The sequence below is a fragment of the Trachypithecus francoisi genome, unplaced genomic scaffold (assembly GCF_009764315.1).
Source record: "Trachypithecus francoisi isolate TF-2019V2 unplaced genomic scaffold, Tfra_2.0 Lachesis_group11, whole genome shotgun sequence".
Taxonomy (NCBI): domain Eukaryota; kingdom Metazoa; phylum Chordata; class Mammalia; order Primates; family Cercopithecidae; genus Trachypithecus; species Trachypithecus francoisi.
In genome coordinates, this window is record NW_022681456.1 from 34,429,757 (window position 1) to 34,447,005 (window position 17,249).

Consider the following 17,249-nt stretch of genomic DNA (forward strand, 5'->3'; position numbering starts at 1 on the left):
TTATTTTGCAAGATTTAAAACCCTGCTTTCTACATATTGGAAGGTAAAGTTCCAAAATGTCATGGTTATAAATCTGTATTTATAGTGCTTCTGTCTCTACAGTAGCTTAGTTCTGAAATATCTATTAGAAACTTACTCACATGATTGAAAAGATTTATTTGGGGTTCGGGTTTCCCAAAACATTTCCATCCTAGCTATGTGAGCCATGTTTCATCCCACAGATAAAATGGAGAGTGTGGACGCTGTCCAGAGTCCTGACCTCAGACTTTCTTGTTCATAATCCTATATGTGAGCCTCACTGAAGATAATCCACCCAGGCCTTCCAACTACCAGGAATCAGCTAATACAGATTTGTATCCCTTGGCCCCATCTCTGTCCTCAGCTCCAGGTTTATATGTTTTCTGCTTCCCACTGATTTCCATTTGGAAAACAACTAAAATTCGACATGTCCCAAGCTTTCTTTCACTCATTCTGTAAATATTTACCTAATGCCTATCTGGGACAAGAGCTGAACAAAAATAGAGGTTCACATAAGCAAGGTCCTTGACCTCATGCAATCTTATAGGGAGATTTATAATCAATTGACTAATTACTAAAAAAATGATAAATGCAATATTAGTGGAAGCAAAGTTGCTCTGAGAGCGAAAGAGAGCCTAGGCCAGTGCAGAGCAAGGGAAGTACAAAAATTGTCCTAGAGAAAGTCACATGTTAGTTGAAATCCATAAGGATAAATTAGGGTTGCCCAGAGAGAGGTCCATAAGATTAGAATCCCTCTCTAATGTACTTTCCTGTCTCTCTGCAACCAGCTCAACATGTGACATCACATGTATTCAATAAATCTTTGTATAATGAGCAAAAGTATTTTTACAGCAATAGCACTGCCTTTGAGAAAATTACTACTATGGTATAAAGGATCATGGGACAGCTCTCTTTAGTGAATACACACATACACACCTGCAAACACACAATTTAAAACATTTCTATTTGTAAGATTCACTCTAAATTATCAGAGTTTTAATATAAAACCAAAGGCATGCTCTCACTCTCTCTTACTTTCTCATCACCTTTTAATGCTATTTATATTTGAGACTACCTCCCTGAGGTTTGTTTACTCATCTGAGATATTTCCAGCTTTAAGTTTTGTAATTTTGGCATTATAATTCTGAAGGATGGAGGCAGATTCTATTTAAGTAGGTTTGTGCTATGCCTGCTTTTTAGTGATATAAGTATTTTTTCTTTACTTACAAATGCACAAAACAAATTCAAAGATCTAAGATGTAACAATGTAGAATATTAAGATAAGCTAACACTGAAATAAGAAAGATCTTTTACTTTAATACTCTTAAATATAAGGGTATTTCTTCCTCCGAGAATCTCAAGACAGTTCTCTTAAGTATATAATTCCAATTGACTGAAGAGCAAGTCATAAATAAATTTTTCTTACAAAATGGAATTCCATGGTTGACCCATGAAAACTGGTCTATCTAGTTTCAGGTGCTACATCTCTATGGATCTGTTGAGAAAACAGTAACTGCCTTTTTGTTCATTGTCTTCCTAACCCAGGAAACTGGCCTCATACTGAATTTGCATAATTCCCCTACATAGCTGCAGATAGAAAAATCAACCCTTTGGCATTTTTCCCTTGTTTTCCTGGAAATTTTACAAAAACATTAAATCCCTTCCTGGTTGAGGTTACTATCATTGGAGACAATAGGTATCTATCTATCCCTATTCTATTTCAGAGCTCTCAGACATTTTTATCAGAGTGTATACCTCAGTGCCATAAATGTGAGAGATGTTCAATAAGGGTTTATTTTAAAATTTAACTAATATTTTTGGAGTGTTTATTATGTCACAGATACTATAGTTAATGCTTTACATGGTGTGTTAGTTGGGGTTCAGTCAGAGAAGCAGAACTGGTAGGAGACATATACAAAAAGATTTATTGCAAGGAAGTGACTTACATGATTGTGGGGACTGGCTGGACAAGACTGAGCTAAGGCAAGTCATCAGGAAGGACAGGTGAGAACTCCTGTGGATGAGCTGAAACTGCTGTCCACAGGTGGAATTGCTTCTTCAGGGAAGCCGCTCTTAAGGACTTTCAACTAGTTGAATGAGATTATCTAAGATAATCTCCCTTAGTTAAACTCAACTGACTATGGACTTTAATTACATCTACAAAATACCTTCACAGAAACACCTAGATTAGTGTTTGATTGAGTAAATGGAAACTTTAACCTGGCCAAATGATATTACCAATGTGTAGTACTTAGTGAAAAGTAGTGTGGTACTTAGTGAAAAGTACTACACATTGGTAATCTAATTTATTTCCAACCACAACTCTTGTGAAGTAGCTTACATTATTATCACATTCACATTACAAATTAGAATGGCAAGGCTCAAAAAAGTAACTTACTCAAGATCACAAAACAATTAAGTTAAATACCCATGACTTGAATCCACAGGTCTTATTCCAAAGTCAGGAGATTAACTATTGCATTGTACTACCACTAAACAAATGAATAAACTATTAAAATCCAATTCCTCTAAATCTTACAAAGGGCCTCATATCAGTGTTTGACATATCTCTTAGAAAAATTACCACCATCTTTGGATTTTCAGGACTGGAATATTCAACATGGTCCCCTGGATAATTTTTTTAATACAAAGGAAGAATATAGGAAAGTGGGGAATCTTAAATATTAGTCCTTTCTGATAGAAAATGGCTGTTCTTAAATAAGCAGTTTATGTTGAGAGGATTGCATTCTTGATGACCTGTAATGAAATTAATGCTTTGCTTTTCACTGGGTTGCAGTGGGCAGATATTGGTACTATAAGAGTTTTTTCTAAACTGTCTCACTTTGCAGGAAACAATATTACTTAATATAACTAGAATATTATAAGATTTAGATACACTCCACATAAATGAACATGAGCTACATATTACATGAGACTATATATTATCTGTTTTTCAAATGACATAAATTGGAAATTGTTTTTAAGCAAAAAAATGAAATTACTGAAGAAAGAATGATTCTGACATTCAATATCCTGCTGCATCACAGAATCATGGTAAGTGATTCTGTGGCAAGAATTCTTAGTTTTATACGCCTGCTTCTAATTAAGATGGTTTTTAGGCAAGGGACTTAACCTCCATAGGTAGCTATTTTCTTTGCTGTAAGGTGAGAGGGTTTCAGGAAATGATTTATCTCCTTTATGCTGTTCTAGTACCTAAAAATATCTAAAATTCGACAATGAATAGGGGCTATTTTAGTGCCATAGAGTAAAAAGTCATTCTCCTGTGAATTATTTGTTTTTACTCCAACCAGTATATTATACTGATAAGATCTTTATGTTTTAATATACAATACTGGAGAATATCACCAAATTTCATTAGCGCCATGATGAAGTTAATTTCCAGACTGTAATATTTATTTACTTATTTTGCAAAATTAACAGCTGCTTTTTTTTATTTTTATAGATGCAGGTTTGTTACATGGATATGTTGTATAATGGTGAGGTTGGGTTTCTAGTGTACTCATCCCCCAAATAGTGAACATTATACCCAATAGGTAATTTTTCAGTTTCAATCCCGTCCCATCCTCCCTGCTTTTGGCATCCCCAGTGTCTACTGTTTCCCTCTGTATGTCCATTTGTACCCATTGTTTAGCTCCCACTTATAAATGAGAACATATGGTACTGATTTTCTGGTTTTATTTCACTTAGGATAATGGCTTCAAGCTCCATTCGTGTCGCTGCAAAATACATGATTTCATTCTTTTTTATGGCTGCATAGTATCCCATAGTGTATATTTACATTTACATTTTCTTTACCCAAGCATCCACTGATAGACACAGGTTGATTCCATATCTTTTCTACCGTGAATAGTGCTGCAATAAACATACAAGTGCAGGTGTCTTCTTGATATAACAGTTTATTTTCCTTTGAGTAGATACCCAGTATTGGGATTGCTGGGTCGAATGGTAGTTCTGTTTTTAGCTCTTTGAGAAATCCCTATACTATTTTCCATAGGGGTTGTGCTAATTTACATTCCCACCAACTGTGTGTAAGCATTCCCTTTTCTTGGCAACCTCGCCAACATCTGTTATTTTTTGACTTTTTAATAATAGTCATTCTGACTGCTGCAAGACTATCTCATTGTGGTGTTAATTTCCATTTCTCTGATGTTTAGCAATGTTGAGCATTTTTCATGTGTTTCTTGGCTACTTGTATGTCTTCATTTGAGAAATGCCTGTTCATGTCCTTTGCCCAGTTTTTAATGGGGCTATTTGTTGTTGTTGTTGTTTTCTTGTTGATTTGAGTTCCTTATCGATTATGGATATTAGTCCTTTTTCAGATGCATAGCTAGCAAATATTTTCTCCCATTCTGAAGACTGTCTGTTTATTCTGTTTATTTTTATTTATTTTTATTTTATTTTTTTTTTTTTTTGAGACGGAGTCTCACTCTGTCGCCCAGGCTGGAGTGCAGTGGCCGGATCTCAGCTCACTGCAAGCTCCGCCTCCCGGGTTTACGCCATTCTCTCGCCTCAGCCTCCCGAGTAGCTGGGACTACAGGCGCCCGCCATCTCGCCCGGCTAATTTTTTGTATATTTTAGTAGAGACGGGGTTTCACCATGTTAGCCAGGATGGTCTCGATCTCCTGACCTCGTGATCCGCCCGTCTCGGCCTCCCAAAGTGCTGGGATTACAGGCTTGAGCCACCGCGCCCGGCCTGTTTATTCTGTTTATTATTTTGCTGTGCAGAAGCTCTTTAGTTTAAGCAGGATTCCAGTATTAAGAATATGTTGGAGAGGATGTGGAGAAATAGGAACACTTTTACACTGTTGGTGGGATTGTAAACTAGTTCAACCATTATGGAAAACAGTATGGCGATTCCTCAAGGATCTAGAACTAGATGTACCATATGACCCAGCCATCCCACTACTGGGTATATACCCAAAGGATTATAAATTACTCTACTACAAAGACACATGCACACGTATGTTTATTGCGGCACTATTCACAATAGCAAAGACTTGGAATCAACCCAAATGTCCATCTGTGACAGACTGGATTAAGAAAATGTGGCACATATACACCATGGAATACTATGCAGCCATAAAAAAGGATGAGTTTGCGTCCTTTGTAGGGACATGGATGCAGCTGGAAACCATCATTCTTAGCAAACTATCACAAGAAGAGAAAACCAAACACCACATGTTCTCACTCATAGGTGGGAACTGAACAATGAGATCACTTGGACTCGGGAAGGGGAACATCACACACTGGGGCCTATCAGGGGGAGGGGGGAGGAGGGAGGGATTGCATTGGGGAGTTATACATGATATAAACGTTATGCACATGTACCCTAGAACTTAAAGTATAATAAAAATAAAAAAATAAAAAATAAATAAATAAATAAAGAAGAAAAAGAAAAAAAAAAGAATATGAACCGATTTTGCTGAACGGGGCTTCAGTAATGGCCACCATGGACAGCGACTTCCCCTCCCAGCTCTCCAAGAGGCATTTTCACTAGCCAAGTAGAAAGGCTGACAGAGAATTAGATTTCCATCATTTTCTAGAGGTAGCGCAGACACAAAACATCCCAAATGACTCTAGAGTGCAGCGGACTGGACATGATGAAAAAGTGATTTACACCTCCTTTCCAAATAGCCTGTAGTTCACTGACAACAAATGACAGCTCTTTGAGATGGCCCAATATTGTTATCAGAGAACAATATCCACAAAAGAATGATGACCTGGAAAATGTCATTCTTCGGTCATTTTCATGATTGGGAAACCAAGAAAACACTTACCTCAACGCACAGGTGTCTAGGTTGCAGAGTAAGACATAGAACTAAATAGCCTCACTTCCAAACCCATTGAAAATTTGCTAATGTCAATAACAGGGAGAGTCAAACATTCCTCCATCAAGTAATCAGGTCCCATTTATTAAAGAGTACACCAGTCAAGATGCAGGTCTTTTTCATTTTACATGTTACATATATAGAAAGTTGAATTAGACATCTAGTCTGAGCTAATGTCCTGGCCCTGCCGCTTGCTAAAAGGGTGGTTTCAGGTATGCTATTATCCCGACCCTCAAAGAAGCAGACAGTGGCACGAAGGTGGACAAAACAGAGGGCGTTTAGAGTTTCTTGTTTAAGGAAAAGAATGTTCTTCCAAAACTACCAGTTGCAGATCTAAGCCTTTTTTTTTTTTTTTATCTGTGAAGTGAGGATAATATAATGAAACCTTCACCGACTTGTAAGAATTAAATCAGATAATGCACAGATGCCTGGAAGATGGTAAGTGCTCAGTAAATGTTACCTATTATTTAATAATTGATTCACATTTCTATTTTAGAGCCTGAATGTTGCAGTTGGTCAAAATCTTTGTTTGCTTTGGTTTCAAGGCAATAAATGCCTAGTCTTAAAGTTTAGAAAGTGAATGTCTCCTGAACTACAGGGTTGATTATTAGTACTGTTGGAAGTTCCTCATAATGTTATCCATTTCTTTATACTTTTACTTAAAGTACCGCCATTCCAACCTATTCATAGACCATTGGGTTGATGTTACCTTAAGACACTGGTTCTTCTCTGTGGGAATCTGCGGTTGTTACCCCAGACTAAGTGAGCAACTCACACTTACGGATGGAACTTGGAAGCAACAAAGAACTGAAGCCTGTGGGTTACCTGACATGCTCATTAAAATGTTGTGGTATTAAGCAGCCTGTAAGCCAGAAGTTATTTTTATTTATTTATGGCAAGGGGGGAAAAATGGGATTTTAAAAATGGGAGAAAAGCCTTGTCATTTAAGGTCGGATTTAACTGGCATAATTTTGAAAAAAAAAAAACTTTGCCAAAGTAAATTTCTACAACTGTTGGTAGTAGTACAATGGTAACTTTGGTGGAAACCGGAGACAGGAGTGAGGGGTATTTGAACCTTATCAAAATCTCACCCGTGACCCTCCAAGTCTACTGGGGACCGATCATACCCGCTCTGAGAACAGCTGGAACGCAAGTCCCATGGGAGAGGGCCACCGGCGCACACAAGTTGAGGACTGCCAAGGCGTCTCCTGAGAGGTAAACACGAAGCCGCTTGGTTAGTGGGAGGAAACTCGAGGTGGCCTCTGGGGCAGATAGAGTAGGACCTGCTTCTGCCCCTTGTCCTCCTCGTTCTCCTCTCTCCAGCGGCGGCGACCGCAGTGACAGTGACGGTGGCAGCTGCTGCCACTGCTCTGCCGCTGCGAGCCGGTCACCTGGGCACCCGCGGAGCCGCGCCGCTGCTACCGCCCCGGCCGCCTCCCAGAGTGCGCGGAGGGGGCGGCAGAGGAGCGAGATATCCATAGTAACCGAGGATGCGAGGGGCGCCGAGCAGGAGAGAGTGCCTAGGAGCCAGAAGGAGGCCCCCGCGTGCCGGCAGCCCCCAGTGCTAGGCGCCCTGCAGCCCCCGCGCGCCGCGCCTGGGCCCGCAACGCTCTCGCAGTGAGGGTCCGCCAGAGCGGTAAGCCCTCCCCGGCGGCCGAGCCGACACCTCCCACCTGCCTGGCCGCCCACCCCGGGCAGTAGCCGCGGAACAATGGAGAGTGCCGCCAGCAGCCCTGGAGACGGCGCTCGGGGGAGGACGCGCTGCCGCCGCCGCCGCCCGGGCAGGCGCGCGCCGCGTGGGGCCCGGCGGGTGCGAGGGCGCGCGGCGGGGGTTGGGGGGCACGCGCCGCGCGGGGGGCGGGGGCTGTGGGGGGCGCGCGCGCGGGCCCGGGGAGCTCGCGGGGAGAGCCCGGCGCTCGGCGCAGAGCGGCGCGGCCAAGCTGCGCGCCTCTCCCGCCCCTCCTCGACTCTCTCGCCCTCGCCTCGCCGCTCGCATTCGCTGGGGGCGCCCAGAAAGATGCACAGAGGCAACGGCTAGGGGAGCTGAGGTTCAAGCCACATGTCTGCGTCCTCGGGGTCCGGAGCCCGGCAGCCCTCGCGGATCCCGGCTCGCGGCCAGCCCGAGCGGCTCGGGTGAGTAGCGGCACAGCGGCCCCCTCGCTCCGCGGCCCCAGCTCGCCGAGACGTGGCTCCAAGAAGTGGTGCCGCAGCCGGGGCAGAGGCGGAGGAAGCCGAGTCGGGCAAGCTGGGAAGGCTGCGGAGACGCTTTGCCGGGGCAGGTGTTGCAGCCTCAGCTAGCGGCCTCCACGGCCGGGGGGAGGGGGGTGTGAGGAGGGGGGCTTTTTTTTTTCAAACCTGATTTGGTTATCGATTCCCCCACCACCCCCGTGTTGAGCGCATTTTCTGTTTCCTTTCCTCATCCCTGGGGTTCCGAGGAGTTTGAGGAGATAAATTGCTGGGTGTCTCCAAATGGTTTGACTTTCACAGTGTGTATTTTCCAGAGGTCGTTTGTCTTTAATATTAAAAAGCCATGCCAAGTTCATGTAATTTCCAGGTGCGCTGTGCATCGCCTTTAAGGACTAGCAGGAAGAATAGGCGCTGGCAAGGTTGGTGTGGAGTGTGCTCCCTCTCTCCCCCCTCGTATTTCTTTCTACATTGATTAATTGGAGGGGGGACATGGGCATGGACTTTCCAATGCTAAGCCTTGGAGAGCAGGAGCAGAGCAGCAGGGACTGCGATTTGCTGCTTTAGTGAAGGTCGGGTCAGTGTTTCCAGCGAAATTCCAATTTGCGTGCTTGTGACTTGGGTGTGATTTTACTCCAGGTTACAACTTACCAAAAGCCAGACAAGGTCCTGTGTTTATCAGGATGTTGCCATCGCCCCTTTATTTATTTTTTTATTTTTCCTCCAAGAAAACCAGCCGTTTATAAACATAGCCCCTAAAACAAATGGACAGCTCTGGAAGGTTTCGCGTTTTTCAGAGACTGGCCAGGAAGGCGAGTCCTCGCTGCAGTTATCATTTCTCCTCTCTGAGCAACTGAGGTGTGAGTTTGAGAAGACTCGAAATTCAGTCCCGGTGTTGCTTATGTGCGCCGGGCACGTTGGTTCAGTGGATTAGAGGCAGGGGAACTTTGGAATTGCTTAATGATTCTTAAACACTTATAAGGATACTTGCTCTGTGGACTTCTGCGTCCGGAAAGGGAAAACTACAGGAAATAGTGTTGGAATGGCAACATGAGGAATTTAGGTACAACCTAAGACTTTTCTGAAGGTTTGCACAAGTTACTAAGAAAGTCTAGTTCTCTTCTTTCGGGTAGATTCACGTTAAAGTTGAAAGTCAGAAGGAAGAGAGGAAAGATTAGAAAACCTCTCAGAGGTGTCTTCCAAATCTGTATTCCTTGTACTCCGCAGATGAGCTTGTGCAAGGGGATGCCGCTGGTATCTGGGTTATTCGAGTCCGTAATGTTGACGGCTCTGTGATAAAATAAGCTATAATGAGTAGTGCTGGCACTATGCCACCGGAAAGGCTTCTTCCGAAGTGTTTCATTCTGTCGTTGTCTATCCTGAGTAGTGCTGGGTGTGTTAGTAGTGATTCTCTTGGACTCAGATGGAGAAGAAAGGAGGAACGAATACAAATGAAATTAAAACAGATGCATGCTGCCTGGGAGACTTGATGCCAGTGTCATACAAAAACATTGTTACAAATATTTAAAAAAAACAAAACAAAACAAAAAAAAACCTTCAGAATGCGGAGGGAAATATGATGCTGGGTGGGGGAGTGAAGTATCAATGCTCCTTGTTCAAGGATGGAAACTTTGTCCTGCAGTTGCTAGTTGCCAAACTTAATTTTACTGCATTGGAGTTACTTTGCTTGGTGCAGTTTGGCACCTTGAGTAGAAGCAATATTTTTTTCTTAAGCCATGACAGTAGAGTGACAATAGATTCATGTGTCAGAAATGGGAGACACCCATACTGTTACAGTTTCCCTAATGGGGGCCAGAAGGAGAAAACAGTGTTTCGCCTCTACCTGGAGATCAAATCTCCATTAAAATAATTTTGAAATATGGATACAGCATGATATTTAATATATTTTGGGATAATTAGTTTTTAAAAATAAAACTGCATAAGTGCATTCATTTGTCAGCAGTTTAAAGTGACAATCTCTGAATAGTTATTCACAACATAAAAGTTTGCAAGTTTAGCCAAATTTCTATACATGAATCGAATTCTGATACATTTCTTGTCTATTAATTTACTGCATATGATTACCTTTGGTCAGAAATATTTAGGGGATCACTTCCTTTAAGATAGCAGGACTGTATTTTGTGTAAAGTTACTCTGCATACTCGAAATAGGGTATAAATTGACAGTACATTGTGGGGGAAGGCATTCCTAATAATCATTTATGATGTTATTATTCTATTTTAAATGTTGGCAGATGTTTTCCAGTTTGTTATCAAGCCATTCTCATTGCACCATTCATTGAATAAGCGATTTTGAGCACCGTGTGTTTCGAAGTAGGTTTATCCTTTCTCTAAATGAAAGACACACATGTTCTCAAAATCTTCTATTGAAATAAATGCTGTGGCATTGATGGTGTTTGTAGCATTGGCACATTCTGTAGAAACACTAAGGAGAGTTTATTGATGCCCTCATTTCTGACGAGATGCTGGCATCAACATATGTCGTAGTAATATCCATCAAACCAATAAATGTCCTGAGAGGAACAAACAATTAGCAAAATTAATTAGAAGATCTGCTTGATTAAAGTCATTAATGATCATGAGTAAAACATTTGTATTTGTATAGGTGTGTCTGGTTTTTACACATTTTGAATTTTAAGCAGTAGCTTAGACTTGGTTAATATGTACAAGTGCTATTAACATCTTCCATGGACCACTAGTAATGAACAGAAGTGTGAATAGACTCCAGTTGGCTACCCATTTTTTTCCCTCTGTGGACAATAGCCAATAACAAAGCATAAGTGTTTGCTATTTAATTTAATGGCAGTATATATCAATAAACTGAATAAAAATGTATGCATATTTGAGTGAATATGCACTGAGTGAAACATTACATTGGCTATTGTCTTTACTTTTGTATGTATATTTGGTTTCCTTAAAATGGTTGTTTTCAAAGTGCAGTACTGTCAATATATTTAGTAATTTGCTTGAGAAAGAACATTTACATGAATGCCTTTATCTTTCCACGTAACTGTCAATAATGCATTGTTCCAGAAATCTATTTTTATGTATATATAATTTTTATGCAAAAATTAACCTTTCTTATAATTCCAGTGTGAAATGAAAACCATTCCTGTTCATCTGATTTTTTTCTCTATCTTCATGGAATCATGAGATGATTTTTTACAAGTCAAATATATGATTAAGCTGAGTTCTTTTTTTTCTTTAAAAAATTGTAAGAATATATTGACTTCTTTAGATGAATATCAAAACTTAATTCTCTAAAAGTCTTTATGTTTGGCCAGTATTTCTCAGTGCTGGTATTTACACAGCAAAGACATACTGGTGATTTTCTCATATGGAAATAGGAAATGCAGAGAACCAGCAGAAGCAAAAGTGCATGTTCTAATCTTCTCTGTTATGAAATTTGTTATAGTGTGTTTGTTTTTTGGGTAAATCTCAAAACAATTTTTCTGTAGATGACGTTAATGGATTCATCTCTTTAGTATTTGAAATTAGTGTACTAAACTGAAACTACTAACCTCAGATGATAAGCCACAAGAACATTCTCTGGGAAATCAGGGACAACATTGATATTTTCCTAGACGCAACTTTACCATATTCTATCACCTCTGTCACTACAGAAGGCAGCCTTTGAGACACATGGGAAGACTCTGTTGGACTCATTAGGCGCTCCCAAGGGCTGCTTGGCCATATATTTGGAGGGTGCTTGATTCTGTAGCTCTAGTAACGTTGGTCGGGGCTAGGTTTTGTGGCCGTTTTAAGACCAACACTCTTTCTTGGCAAGAGAACATTGTATTTTAAGAATATATGAGCATTCAGTTATTTTCAAAGTATAGCTTTCAATTAGAATAATGTTTGTAACCATGAGTTTTATTATCTGTTTTTGGTTTTAGTTAAGGCTTGAGAATGACTTGCACGTAGTTGTAACTGCAACAGGTGGTTATGTTTTGTGTTGTGTAACGTTCATAAAAGTCTCATTTCCCTATGTTTAGACATCAAGACCATGTTGTAGTTATTTTTCTAGAAATATAAAATGTAACTGTAAAAATAAGCCACTTCTCTTTATCTTCATGAATCATTTCTCCAGAAAAGACTTGCAGACCATATGCAGTATCTCTTGGCTCTTTATTTATATATTTATATATATATATTATTATATATATATATAATTCTGTATATATATATAAATTTATATATATATAAATATGTATTCTGTCTTAACTGTCAACTTAGTATGAAAATAATTGGTTCAAATCATTTTCTTGCACTATAGCTTTACTCCAGAATAGAAGGTTGGAATTGTCTCTTCGATATCTCCTATGGGATTGGTTGGTATTCCTGATATGAATGATGCTATTTATTTCACCCTAGTGGTAGATTAGTCATAAAAACTCACTCTGAACCAAATTTGGGACAAAGCCTCAAATTAGATAATATATAGTCTCTTAAATTTCAACATTATTTACAAACTGGCCCTCCCACCATTTACCCACCCAGAGCTACTCTAGACAGGAGCCAAGCTGGCTTGGAAGATAAAATTTCCTAGTAGCTAGTAGGAAGAAGTCGTCTTCCCTATCTTCTCCTGATCATTCATCATTAACTTGTTCTTTCCTCTCGTTCACTGCTCTTAGCTCAAATGTCTTTCCAATCACACATCCTCTTTAATCCCTTTCCTTCTGAGCCCCTCTTCCTAATACCTCTGTTCATTCCACTTTTACATTTTTGACACAAACAGTGACTCAAGTAATAGATAAGCATTCACAGTGGTGCGTCTGTTATCAAAGGAGCCAAAAGCTACACATATTTGAATGAAGTTACACAGCAAAGATGAACTGGTGGTTTTCTCATACGGAAATAGGAGGAAATGCAGAGAATATCAAAACAAAACTTGAATCAGCAGAAGCAAAAGTGCATGTTCTAAATCACGCCTGTAATCTCAGCACTTTAGACCCTGAGGCAGGTGGATCACTTGAGCCCAGGAGTTTGAAACCAGCCTGGGCAACATGGTGAAACCGGTCTATACAAAAAATGCAAAGATTAACCGAGCATGGTGGCGGGCGCCTGTTATCTCAGCTACTCAGGAGGCTGAGGCAGGAGAATCGCTTGAGCCCAGGAGGTGGAGGTTGCAGTGAGCCAAGATTGTGCCATTGTACTCCATCCTGGGCAACAGTGTCTCAAAAAAAAAAAAAAAATTGCTCTGACGTCCCCCTTCAGAATATCCACAAAAGTCTCCACCAATGTGAGAGAGAAACAATAGTCATAGTTTGCTCATATTTAGATCAGTTGAAATGTTTCTTTTTAATTTCCTATTTTCCCAGTGATAATTCATCATGTTGATTTTCTAGCATTTTTGTTGCAGATATACAGAAGTTTAACCTGTTATGGGTCCAGTAGACTTTTGTGAGCTAGGCTTGATATTGAATTATTACTTGTACTGTGGCTCATTTGAAAGAATATGCATTCTGAATTCTAAACTGACTTAAAAGACAGCTTTGCAAACACAAGCCTTTTTAAGCTGAGGAACAATCTCTGTGTGTATCCATTGAGGAAGAAATATTAAGTGTCTGCTATCTTCTGGGCACATTCTTTGAGCAGGAGATACAATGATGAACAAGATAGACAAGGTCCTAGTTTTCTAGAACAGATATTTAGTGGGAGAGGATTGATACAAAACAAGTAAATAAATAAGTGGAGATGATCATTTCAGATGGTGATAAAGGCCGTGAAGGCCATCCAGCAGTGAAGCACTGGAGAGGGAAATGGAGGGAGAAAGATGCTACTCTTAGAAAATTTGGAGGTCTCCCTGAGAAGGTGGCCTTCCGACAGAGACCTGAATAGAAGGAACCAGTTATACGGAGATGCTGGAGAAAGAACACCCCAGGCCAGGGGAACAGCGTATGGAATATCTTCCAGGGGGAACAAGTGCAGTGTTTGGGGGACAGAGAGCAGTCCAGCGTGACTGGATCCTGGTCAGCTCAGGTCAGCCTTGCTGGTCACGGCAACGAATTTGGGTTTTGTTCTAAAAACAGTATGAAGCAGCTGGAGAATGTAAAGCAGAGGAGTGGTCGTTTTACATTTGAAGAGCATACCCTGACTGCTGTGTAAAGACTGGGTAATACCAGGGCTAGGATGGACACAGGTGAGACCACACAGAAGACTGTGAGGGTAGTCCAGGTGAGATATAATAGTGATTTGGCTGGAAAAAGAAAAAGGAAGAGATGTGGAATGATTCAGAATATCAAATTTTGGAAAACATTTTTGAAATTTTAAAAACACAGGGAAATACAAAGTAGAAAATAACAATTCTCTATAGTTCTCACCATCCAAAATAATATCCGTTACTATCTTGGCATTTGAAGGAAAAAAATGTATTATTTTTGCAATATTTGTTATATGATCACAATAAATAATTCAGACAATGCACGTAATACGAAGATTAAATGTTTTAAATTACCCCAAATGCCACTCCCCAGAAATAACCACCATTAGCAGTAGACTTATATCATTTAAGACATCTTTCTATAAATATGTGCAAAGGGATTGCTATATGATCGTGCAGATAGAAAGAAATACTTTATAACCCTGGAGTCATACTGCTGATGCTGTTTTTAAACAAAAATTAGTAAAATTTATTTTATTGGTGGCTCATGCCTGTAATCCCAACACTTTGGTAGGCTGAAGCAGGTGGATAACTTGAGGCCAGAAGTTCAAGACCAGTCTGGCCAACATGGCCAAGTCCTGTCTCTACTAAAAATATTTTTTAGAAATTAGCTGGGTGTGGTGGCACACACCTGTAATCCCAACCACTCAGGAGGCTGAGGCATGAGAATCGCATGAACCCAGGAGACAGAGGTTGCAGTGAACCAAGATTGCACCACTACACTCCAGCCTGGGAGACAGAGTGAGACTGTCTCCAAAAAAGTGGTTTTATTGTATTTAACAGCAGAAAAAAATAAAGGTAAGAAAAACTAAATAATTGTTGAACTTCCAAAAAGTGTCTCCTTATTATAGGAGTTATTATTTTCCCTTATAGTTAAGAAAAAATGCTATGAAAAATGTTAAGAGGTTTAATCAGGAGTGGATCAAGATTTCTGTGGAAAGGTTATACAATTTGGGGGCCTTCTTTAAGAAAATGGAGTATATTTTACAAATTTTACAAAAACATGACAATGTGAACACTCTGCTGTGACCCCTTCCAGGGCATGGGAAAAAGCAAATCACCTGTGTGGATTAAAAACTTTGAAACTTAAGCTTCGTTAGCATTACAGTAAATTCACCTCAGAGTTGGAATTATATTTTTAAGCTGCATATTCCAGTTTTAAACACATCAGATTGATTCCTTGCTATGAAAGGTAATGCTTTTGCCCATCTCCTCTCCTCAGCTAACAATTTTAACTAATTTATATTGCCTGTGTTTATAATATTTACTTTCTATTCTGTAATCATAATTACTATGGTTATTTAGTATAAATCCCTATGTTCAAATGGATCCATTGCCTCCCAGCCCTTTAGTATATCTTCTTCGTTCTGACTGAGTTCTTTGATTCATCACTGAATTGCCTAGATTTCATTGCCAACTGCTTTTTGTTCCTTTTATTTTTTAAAGAAAGACCCATGGATTCTGCATTTGTGAGTTTTTTGTTTGTCTGTTTGTTTTTGGAGAATGTCTTCCTATTGCTTTTGTAGTAGAACAGTGTATCTTGGCTGAATGTTGTATTCTTATGTCACGTATTCTTTCTATTGTAATTTTGCAGCTATTACTTCATTTTTTAATAGCATTGAATATTGCTGTGTAGTCTGAGACCACCCTTTGTAGGTGATTTTACTTTTCTGCCTTTATCCCAAGGAATTCTTTCTTTATCCACATAGCTTAATAACATAGCTAAGATATGTGGAGGTGTTAGATGGTCTGCTTAAGAATTTTCCATAACATGGTGTGTTATTTAAATCAGATACTGTATCATATCTTTGAAAATACCTTTTATTCTGCTTATATTGTTACCTACTTCAGGAACATCACTTATCCTTATTTTGGATCATCTTTCATCTCTTCCATATCTATTAATTTATCATTTGATGAAAATCTGTTGTCATTTTCATGTCCATTTTTTTTTTTTTCATGTCCATTCATGGTACATGAGTCCTTGCTTCTGTGTCAGTAATCAACTGTCAGAAGTGTCTGCTCTGCTTCTGATGTTCTGATTTGTTTATTGATTCTAAAATTATGGTCTTTAGTCCTTAATTTGCTTTCTTACGTCCACAATATCCTTTTTCATCTCATTTAGATTGCGTCATTATTCTGTCTTTAAACTTCAATTTTCATTGAACTCATTATTCTACAGTGGGAAGTTTGTAACTTCAATTTTCATTGAACTCATTCTACAGTGGGAAGTTTGTGTGAGGATTTCTTACTGTTTATTTGAATAAAATTCTAGATTTAATTTCTATGTGCTATGATACTTTCATTTCATATTTTTTCTTCACTTTATTGCTCTCTCTCTCCTTCCCTCTTTCCTTCCTCTCTTTTCCCTCCTCCTGCCTCCCTCCCTTAGAATGCTTGCATATCTGCGGTGCGATTTCTTTTCATCTTGCTGGTGCCTGGGCAGCTTTCCCCAGACATAGTGTGAGTAGCTTCTTAAATTTCTTCCCACCTTCTTGGAGACCAGTTTGCTTCCTTTTTGAGCTATGTTTTATTGCTTGGATCTATCCACTTTTCTGCAACCTAAAGAAATTGCAGGGGGAGGTAGACAGCTCAGCTCAACTCAAGCTGTATGCAATCTTTGTTCGATTTCCTGGGCCATGCTTCCTTAGCTTGCATTAATTGTCTCCATTATCAGCCTTTATTTCACCAAATTGATGGGGTGGGCAAGGGAATGGTGGAGGGAGAGATACCAAGGATAGCCTTTTTATAATTAACTAAAGGGTTCTGTAAGAGCTAGTAGCTATCCTCGAGATAGTAGCTATCCTCGAGATAACCTGGGACTTGATGGGTTTCCCCAAAATAGTGGGCAGCCCTGGAGTGTTCACTTCTATTGAATCAGCCCTTTGATCTTTTTCTTTCATGGCACATGTTTCTGTTACTCCTTAGTAGAGAAAGGAAACATAAGGATATTGACTGAATGTGGTTTTCTCTAATTTAGAGTTATTAGCAAAAAGTCTCAGAATTTTGTTTACC

At 39.8% G+C, this 17,249-nt stretch overlaps 1 protein-coding gene across 21 annotated transcripts in view; it reads left to right on the forward strand.

Moving 5' to 3' along the window:
- The window catches only part of ANKS1B (ankyrin repeat and sterile alpha motif domain containing 1B), a 1,305,582-nt gene that overhangs the window by 1,133,050 nt on the left and 155,283 nt on the right, over positions 1-17,249 (forward strand). For 3 of the 21 annotated variants that reach the window (XM_033220946.1, XM_033220944.1, XM_033220947.1), the window contains exon 1: positions 7,740-8,000. The exons of 16 other annotated variants lie outside the window; for them this stretch is intronic. The gene's annotated coding sequence lies outside the window, so the exon portion shown is untranslated. Of the gene's footprint in view, positions 1-7,739; positions 8,001-17,249 lie in introns of those variants that run through there. 2 more of the 21 variants (XM_033220943.1, XM_033220945.1) reach the window with 2 other exon arrangements.